Here is an 8,824-nt window from a genome sequence, read left to right as displayed (position 1 = left end):
TTTGTATCAACGAACATGGCTCTTGAAAAAACCACAGAACCTAGGCCCTGTTGTTTCCGAGTCCATTCTAGAAGCAAGGAAAACCTCTCTCTCTCTCAAAATAAATAAAATAAAAAATAAATAAATAAAGTCATGTGGCTCGTAAGTGGCAAAGCTGGAATTTGAGGCTAGATTCTGACTGCCGCACACACCCTTTGACCTTTCAGCCTTTCGAATGACCCTTTGTTATAAAGGCGTTCATGGAAACTCATGCATTTTCCTTGTGGGCAGGATACACATTCATCTGGACTTTATGGAGAAGCTGAATTGTCTACACAGTTGGCCAAGTATCTGATTCTTTTGTTCTTGTTGCTTATCGAATATGGTCATTATGGGGCGCCTGGGTGGCTCAGCTGGTTAAGCGTCCAGCTCTTGGTTTCAGCTCAGGTCGTGATCGTGCAACTTGTGAGTTTGAGCCCCACAGTGGGCTCTTCACTGACAGCCCAGAGCCTGCTTGGGATTCTCTGTCTCCCTCTCTCTCTGCCTCTCTACCTCTCTCTGTCTCTTTTAAAAACAGTACTAAAATATGGTCAATGTACACATTTTTTACACTCTTTATTTTTTTTTGAATGTCTATTTATTTTTGAGAGAGAGGGAGAGCGCGAGAGTGTGAAGGGGGAGGGGCAGAGAGAGAGGGAGAGAAAAAATACAAAGCAGGTTCCCGGCTGTCAGTGCAGAGCCGGATGCGGGGTTCAAACCCACGAACCGTGAGATCACGACCTGAACCGAAATCAAGAGTCAGACGCTCAACCAACGGAGCCACCTGGGTGCCCCCGGAAGATTTACTTCTTAGATTTTTAGAGTACAAAGGGGCCTCATAAATTGCTGTTTGCTTTTCATTTACACCCATGGCCTGAAGGAATGGGACACACACACACACACACACACACTCACAGCTTTTTTTTTTTTTAATACCAAACCCAATTGAGTGTTTAGGACATGACATCAAATCATAGCTCATTCAACATGTATTTATATCCTCAGCACCACCCGTCAGGATGCAGTGTAGCATAGCTTGCTCTGCGGACCACCCAGGGAGCAAGCAGGGGATGGGGGTGCGGGGCTGGGGAGGCGGGGGCCCGTATCCGCTCTACCGGGTAGGCTGTTGTTGCTCTTTCCATCCACAGACATGAACCATGAAGCCCAGAGAGGTCAGGGAACCTCCCAGAAACCCAACTGGAAAGCATCGGGGCTGGGAGTTGGGCTCTGGAAGTCTGGTGGCAGGAACTCAGCCCAGTGAGGGGCCGAGGCACATCGACAGGCATATTCTCTAAAGTGTGGGAACACGGAGGTGCGTGAGTGATCTTTTGGTGGAAGTACAAGGGTCCCCACAAGACAGCTGGTATGACTCCGGGAACCTCGCCTCTGGGACTCTAGGTTGATAAACAGTAACGTTTAAACAACACGGAGGGAAAAGTGCTGAAAGCGTCCTGGGGTTCACTGCGTCGGCTCTGAGGCTCCCAGGAAGTGACCACAAACCGAGCAGCTGACACAGAATTTACTCCGTCACAGCTCTGGAGTCCAGAAGTCTGAAATCAGACTGTCAACCTCTCCGGATGGCAAAAGATGCAAAACTTAAGTCATCAGGGTCAAGAGAAAAAGCCGAGGACATGCCTGTGCAACGTTCGCACGATGCCTCACAAAGATCCCAAGGTCGGGGAGTCCGGTCACACAGGGCCTTTTCAAAACAGGGTGAGCCTCAGATCCTGTTGGTCAACCCTGGCACCTCTATGGAGATTCAGAGCATGCCCCAGGGTCATCTCAGCAGGATCCAGAGGCAGAGAAGGGTCATCTCAAAAAGACCTGTGGGTGAGGTCTTTGTTTCATGAAATGGGTCCCATCGAAATCCACGGGAGACACACGAAGTTTTGAGAAAACTGCTTCTGCAGAAACCCTGCCAGCCTGGCCAGAAAGGAGGCCGTCAGACCCCCGGGCCCCCAAACCCTATTGTCAGAAAGCAGGCTGAGAAAACCACTCAGCTGCAAACATGTGGCGCCTTTTGTTTCCAAGCAAGGAAGACTCAGAAAGTGCAGCCAAGGGCCCGGATTGGTGAAACCACAAGCGTCATTCCCGCGCCTTGAACCGTCCTCAAGGGACTTCCAACCGCACCCGTCTGGATTCTGAGACCCCTCTGAGCCTTCCATTTTCTCTTTTCTGGAGCAGAACTGTCTGTGGCTGTTTTCCGCTGCCTGTCCCACCAGTGCACGCTCGGTGCGTTGGGAGCGGATAATTCTTCTCTTTGGTTCACAGGGCCAAGGATGGGCAGAAGTTGAGCCCCGGGAACTGAGCTTAATGATTAGACCCAGCAGCCTAATAATGAGATTTTGAAATCTGAGCTGATGTCATGAAGAGAAGAGAATCTTGGGAACTTTGGGAGGCGCCGAATGTCTTTTGCCCATGGGAAGCACGACGACACAGGAGCCAGACGGCAGACGGCGGCAGGTGGACTCCCAAGGTGGCCCCCGTGATTCTTGCCTTCTGATATTTATGCCTGTGTGTAATCCCCTACCCTGAATCGCAAAGCAGGACCTGTGACTTGCTCCTAAACAATGGCATATGGCAACAGTGACGGAGGCCACTCTGGGATCCTGCAGCATCATATAAGCCTTCATCCCACTAGTAACTCACTCTCTCTCTCTAATGTTTTTAATGTTTATTTATCTGTGAGAGAAAGAGACACGTCACAAGTGGGGGAGGGGCCGAGAGCCAGAGGGAGACACAGAATCTGAGTCAGGCTCCGGGCTCCAAGCCATCAGCACAGAGCCCGACGCGGGGCTGGAACCCATGAACTGCTAGATCATGACCTGAGCCGAAGTCGGACGCTCCACCGACTGAGCCACCCGGGCGCCCCTCTCCCTCCCTTTGTTGACTCTGAGGAAGCCAGCTGCCGTAAATCCCGTGACGGAAAGGAACTGAATTCTGCCAACATCCTCATGAGCAGGGGTGCACACACTTCCCCAGTCGGACCTCCAGATGAGGGTGCAGCCTGGTCAACACCTTGACTGCAACCTCGAGACTATAAGCAGAGTCCCCAGCTAACCCATTTCTACATTTCTGGCTCACAGGCACCGTGTGGTTGTAAATGTGTGTCGTTTGAAGCGGCTACAGCTGTGGTGCTTTGTTACACAGCAATAGATAATAATGCATGCAATTTATTCCATTTATTCCACTGACACGAGTTAAGAGTTGTGATGCCGATACATAAAGATATTAATGGCTACATGGTTATCGGTCGGCATCATTTTTATTAATCTGAGCAGATCTGTAGAGTATTAATAGCCTAGTCCATTCATGAAAGAGATAAAAGTCACGACTGTTTTTAAAAGTTACTTATTTTGATAGAGAGAGAGAGAGAGAGTGAGCATGCATGAGCCAGGGAAGGGCAGAGAGAAGGAGAGAGAGAATCCCAAGCGGGCTCTGCACTGTTAACACAGAGCCCCACGTGGGGCTTGATCTCATGAGCATGAGATCATGATGACCTGAGCTGAAATCAAGAATCAAACGCTTAACCGAGCCACCCAGGTGCCACCTAAGTTACGATTTTTAAACAATTTTGCACACAATACTAGCTCCTCTATATAATTAGCCCTCAAATTAGTTGACACAATTAGTAGATAAAACTTTAAGACTCAAGGGGTGCAGAAGGATTATTTAAATCCACTGATTTCCCACCATTTACCAGGCTGCTCTGGGCACTTTACAGACTCCAGCTTCTTACCCTCAGAACGATGTTGGAAGGAAGCTGTTTTCAGTAAATCTAGTTTCCGCCGGGAAAACTCAGGATTGGAGAGATTAAGCAACTTGCCCAAAAGACGGAGCTTGGATTTGAGCCCGAGTTAGACTGACCCCAAACGTTTATGTCCTTTTCATATATTATGCTGCTTATTTTTCACGTTTTTAAACTCCAAAGGTAGGAGATTCTTTTCCCCCGGTTTTATTCATTTACTTTTACCAGTACGTTTTTTAAAGGAAGATGTTTAAATAGTTTTAAACGTTCATAAATATGCTGAACACACGAGGTAGTGGAATCGCAAGCATTTTCCTTTATTCTTTCACCAAACGGTTTTGAGCATCTTTTATTAAATGCCATACAAATACAAAATAAGTGATTTTAATTTTGCTAGTTGTCAGCCACATTCTTTCACTTTATTCCTTCCATAAATATTTGCATCACAAAGAATACTGCATTCTGTATTTATTCTGGGTGTGAAAGAGCCGCAATTAATGTTTACCAAGCACTTCACAAATGTTAAAGTATAACTTTCAAAAACTTAAAAACATAGTTCCCGCACAAGCAAAAAATGAACATGTAGAAAAGACCAATGAAGCTAAGAATTGGTTCTTGGTAAAAATAAACAAAATCGGCAAAAAAAAAAAAAATTTACTGGAGAGAGGACTCAAATAAAATCAAACGAAAGAAGAGACATTATGACTGATGCCACAAAAAATACAAAGGATCATAAGAGACGACTATGAACAATTACACTCCAAGAAATTGGCCAACCTAGAAGGAATGGATGAATTCCTAGAAACACACAATGTTGAATGACTGAATCATGATGCAATAGAATATCTGAAGAGATGAATTACTAGAAGGAGACTGGATCATTAATCAAAAACCTCAACAAAATCCGGGACTAGATGGCTTCACTGGTGAATTCTACCAAACGTTCAAACAAGAATAATACCAATCCTTCTAAAACTCTGCTGAAAACCAGACGAAGAAGGAACTTTTCTAAGCTAATTTTACCAGACCACCATTACCCTGTTACGAAAACGAGACGAAGAGAACACAAGAATAGAAATGTACAGGCCGCTATCTCTGATGAAAATATATGCAAAACTCCTCAATAAGACATTAGCAAATTGATGGGGCCCCTGGGTGGCTCAGGCGGTTGTGCGTAAATAAGGCCAGGGTGGGGTGGGTAGAAGTCAGAGGCTGAAGGTGTAAGGCAGGAGGAGGGCACACCTGTTCCCGGAGGGTGTGCCTGTTTCCCTTGAGCTCTGGCTTTATGACCTTTAAAGTGAAGGGGCGCCCTGGTGGTTTAGTCTGTTAGGCGTCCGACTTCAGTTCAGGTCATGATCTCACAGTTCACGGGTTCGAGCCCCGCCTCGGGCTCTGCGCTGACAGCTCAGAGCCTGGAGCCTGCTTCGGATTCTGTGTCTCCTTCTCTTTCTGCCCCTCCGTCGCTCACGCTCTGTCTCTCTCTGTCTCCCAAAAATAAATAAAGGTTAAAAAACATTTTTTTTGAATATGAACAAATTGAATTCAACGATGTATTAAAAGGACCATATACTGCGATCGAGTGGGATTTTCCCCAGGAATGCAAGGATGGCTCGCTATTTGCACATTAGCCAATGCGATCCACCACATTAACAAAAGGAAGGGTAAAAGTCGTATGAACCTCTCAATAGATGCAAAAAAAGCATTTGACAAAATTGACCATCCATTTATGATAAAAAACCTCTCAACGAGTGGACACAGAAAGAACATTTCTCAACATAATGAAGGTCTCATAGGACAAGCCACAGCCACATGGTGCTCCATGATGAAGAGCTGAAGGCTTTTGCTCTAAGATCTGGAGCAAGACAAGCCTACCCACTCTTGCCATCTTTATTCAACACAGTATTAGAAGTTTGAGCCAGAACAATTAGGCAAGAAAAAGAAGTAAGAGGCATCCAAATTGGAAACGAAGAAATAAAACTTTCACTATTTGCAGACGACATAATATTATATTTCGAAAGCCTAGACTCCCCTGAAAAACTTACAGGCTCATAAAAGAATTCAGTAAAACTGCACGATACAAAATCGATGCACAAAAATCGGTTGCTTTTCTATATGCTAATAACAAACTCTCAGGAAGAGACATTAAGAAAATTATCCCATTCACAGTTGCATCAAAAAGAATCAAATACTTAGGAATAAATTTAACTAAGGAGGTGAAAGCCTTCTACATTGAGACCTACAGGATATTAATAAGAGACACTGAATATATTAAAAAAAAATAAGAGACACTGAAAAAGACACCAATAGATGGGAAGCTATACCCTGCTCACAGATTGGGCTATTCCTAAAATGTCCACACTACCCCAAGCAATCTACAGATTCAATCCAACCCCTATCAAAATACCAATGGCATTTTTTCTAGAAAGAGAACAAACCATTCTAAAATTTGCGTGGAACCATAAAAGACTCCTAGCAGCCAAAGCCATCTTGGATAATTTGTCATGGTTTAAGAATATCTCTAAGGCAATTTTATATTTATAGATTTCTTTCTGTGTTCCTACGGGAAATATTCTCCCAAAACACTGATTTGAAAGAAAGGGCCAAATCTGATGATCAAGTCTGGTGTGCCTGGTACGTAGATACTATAATTTATGACTACAGAGATTTAAAATTCCCCACAGTAATGAGATTCCCGCTGCCACGGTGGTTCCATGACTTGAAGCTCCTTCCTCAGTCCATGGTGAGCAGTGGAGAATAATAAGGTGTAAAGTTTGGGGTCTTAGGGAGGAGACCTCAGTGGGTCTGGTGCTGTACATCCTGGGAAATCAATGCAAATAGGCTATTACCCAAGAAAAAGGAAAATCTTCCGAGGGCACTCAGGTTTGTGTAAGGAAAATTCTCCTCGGACACCTCCATTCTTCTTAAAGGTGTCACTCGTTCACAATGAAAGAGAAAAAGGAACAGTAAACACACTTGCTATACATCTAAAGAAAGAAGAGACAGCAGAAGGTTGCAAAAATTTTTTTTCCAGGGTGGTGGTTCTTCTCTTTGGGACTAGGTTTATTCAAACATAATTACCAACGGAAGTGGGTCAAGTTGAAATTTCTGTGAAGCCGGCTTGGGGTGAATTGGACAGAAGAGGGGTCAATTGCTTTTTACTTTAAGCCTTCTGAAAAATGTGATTTAAAAACAAACAAACAAAAAACCCATGCCCGTATGTTAATGTGATATTTTACAGCAAAATTACGAAGGAATCTAAAATTTTAGATTCAGAAGGCACTGAAGGCACCCTCTAATCCAACTCATTTTATAGAGAGGTTTTAGTTTTAGGATCAGAGATGTTAGGTTTAAAACTAAAAATAATGAATAAGCTATGCAGAGAACATATATATATTCCAGTCCAAATTCCTGTGTTTCCAGTTAAAACCAATGCAATAGAGTGATAGCATTATTAAAGCTTAGTTCAAGGAATTCTAACTCAACACCCAGGCACAACACAGGAAATTTAACCATGAGAATATATTTGAATTAATTTTCACCGACAAAGGCAAACCGAAAGAGGCGGCAAGACTCAAGTCAGAAGACAGAACGCCTCCAGGGGACAGAGGGCCACGCACCCAAGTTTCTTTTAGGATCATCGGAGATGATCTGCTGTTGTCTCCTTCAACTTCACCAATGTCTACACCGCCACGCCACCTATAGAGATATATTTATGATTAAATATTGTCTCTTCTCAGAAAGGGAGCACCGTATGTAAAGGCATCATCAAGAAATAATGCCCACGTCTTGGGGAAGGCCTAGCGATTCTTGCTTGTCCAAGCATCTTGGAGCCGGCTTTCTGAAATGAAATTTACCCTAAGCCACTTTCCCACTGGCTTCCTAAAATGCTTAAAGTAAACAAGCTGGAAAGGCACGACTCTGCCGCTCTTGGAGGGCTCGGCAGGGGTCTCGAAGTTCATAAGCCCTTCTCTGTGGGTGGTCGGCCCCCCCTGGCTTCCCGCCGAGGCCCAGGCACCCAGGCCCGGGGCGCACGCGGCCTCCGGGTGTCGCTGCTGCCGGGGCCTCGGCCCAGGAGGTGGCCGCGGGCCGCGCGCCGGCGGCGCCACCTGCCCCAGGGGCACTTGTCGAATCGGGACCCACCCGTCCGGAGAGAGAACTGTCGCTGCCAACATGAAAGCCGGCGACACGGTAGCTTAAACAGTCCAGACAGAAAACTCGCCGCGGGACGATTAACTCGCTCGGCAAACCGCTGCGACTTGGGAACATTATTTTCTCGAGACTCGTTTAAGCTTTACGGGAGCACCGAGGGACATCTGGTCGCTCGACAGAGTTGACTTTTACGAGAAGCTAGTTGGCCGGACTCCGTGGAAAGCGGCGCGATACTCACATCTTGGCGCTCGCACGCGGCCGCTGAACGGCAGACGTGAGAATGTGCGAGATCACAGAATCCCGGTTTTCTCTCGGCCCCTGGAGTCTTCTTACTGCCAAGCCAGTAATTGCGGCTTCTGATGGCACGACCGCGGGGGACAGAGGGGCCCAGCAGGTTTACGGCCTGCCAGCGGGGCTCCGGGCGGGTCGGGGCCCCCGCGGCGCGCTCATTAGCGCCCACTCTCCTTAATGGCTTCCTGTGGCTGGGTGTTTACTTGTCATTTGTTGTCGCCTTTGTCTCCCCGCCACGGAACCGCAGGCCGACGGGGCTTTTCTTTCCTGCCCCGCGGCTCGCTCCTGGGGGCGAACAGGCGCCCCCGAGACCCCCCGCCCCGCGCCCCGCAGACACCTCCCCCTCACGGCCCCCTCGCGTACACGCCCCCCTCCCCGCGCACAGCCGCCCCCCTGCCCCGGCCCGCTGCGTGCACCCCGCCCCCTAGGCATCCCACGCACCGCAAACACCCGCGTCTCGCCGCCCCCAGCGTGCACCCCACGAACCGCCCCTCCCCTTGCACCCCGCTCCCCCACGCCTCCCACACACCCCGAACACCCACCCCCGCCTCACCGCCCCCCTGCGCGCCCCGCAGGGGGCGCCACTGCGCCCGGCCCCCTCCGCCCGTCGTCCCCCAT

The 8,824-nt window shown here is 47.5% G+C and overlaps 1 long non-coding RNA gene across 1 annotated transcript; it reads right to left on the bottom strand.

Moving 5' to 3' along the window:
* Positions 1–4,062: 4,062 nt before the first annotated feature.
* On the bottom strand, positions 4,063–8,516 carry LOC123385607. Its single transcript, XR_006598480.1, has 2 exons — positions 8,154–8,516; positions 4,063–7,462 (listed from the first exon to the last, which is right to left on the bottom strand). It is a non-coding gene; the product is annotated as an uncharacterized LOC123385607 (long non-coding RNA).
* Positions 8,517–8,824: the final 308 nt, after the last annotated feature.

Source organism: Felis catus, chromosome B2 (assembly GCF_018350175.1).
Source record: "Felis catus isolate Fca126 chromosome B2, F.catus_Fca126_mat1.0, whole genome shotgun sequence".
In the NCBI taxonomy this organism is placed as follows: domain Eukaryota; kingdom Metazoa; phylum Chordata; class Mammalia; order Carnivora; family Felidae; genus Felis; species Felis catus.
The sequence above is the reverse complement of the archived record's forward strand: the minus strand, read 5'-3'. Positions and strand labels throughout refer to the sequence as shown.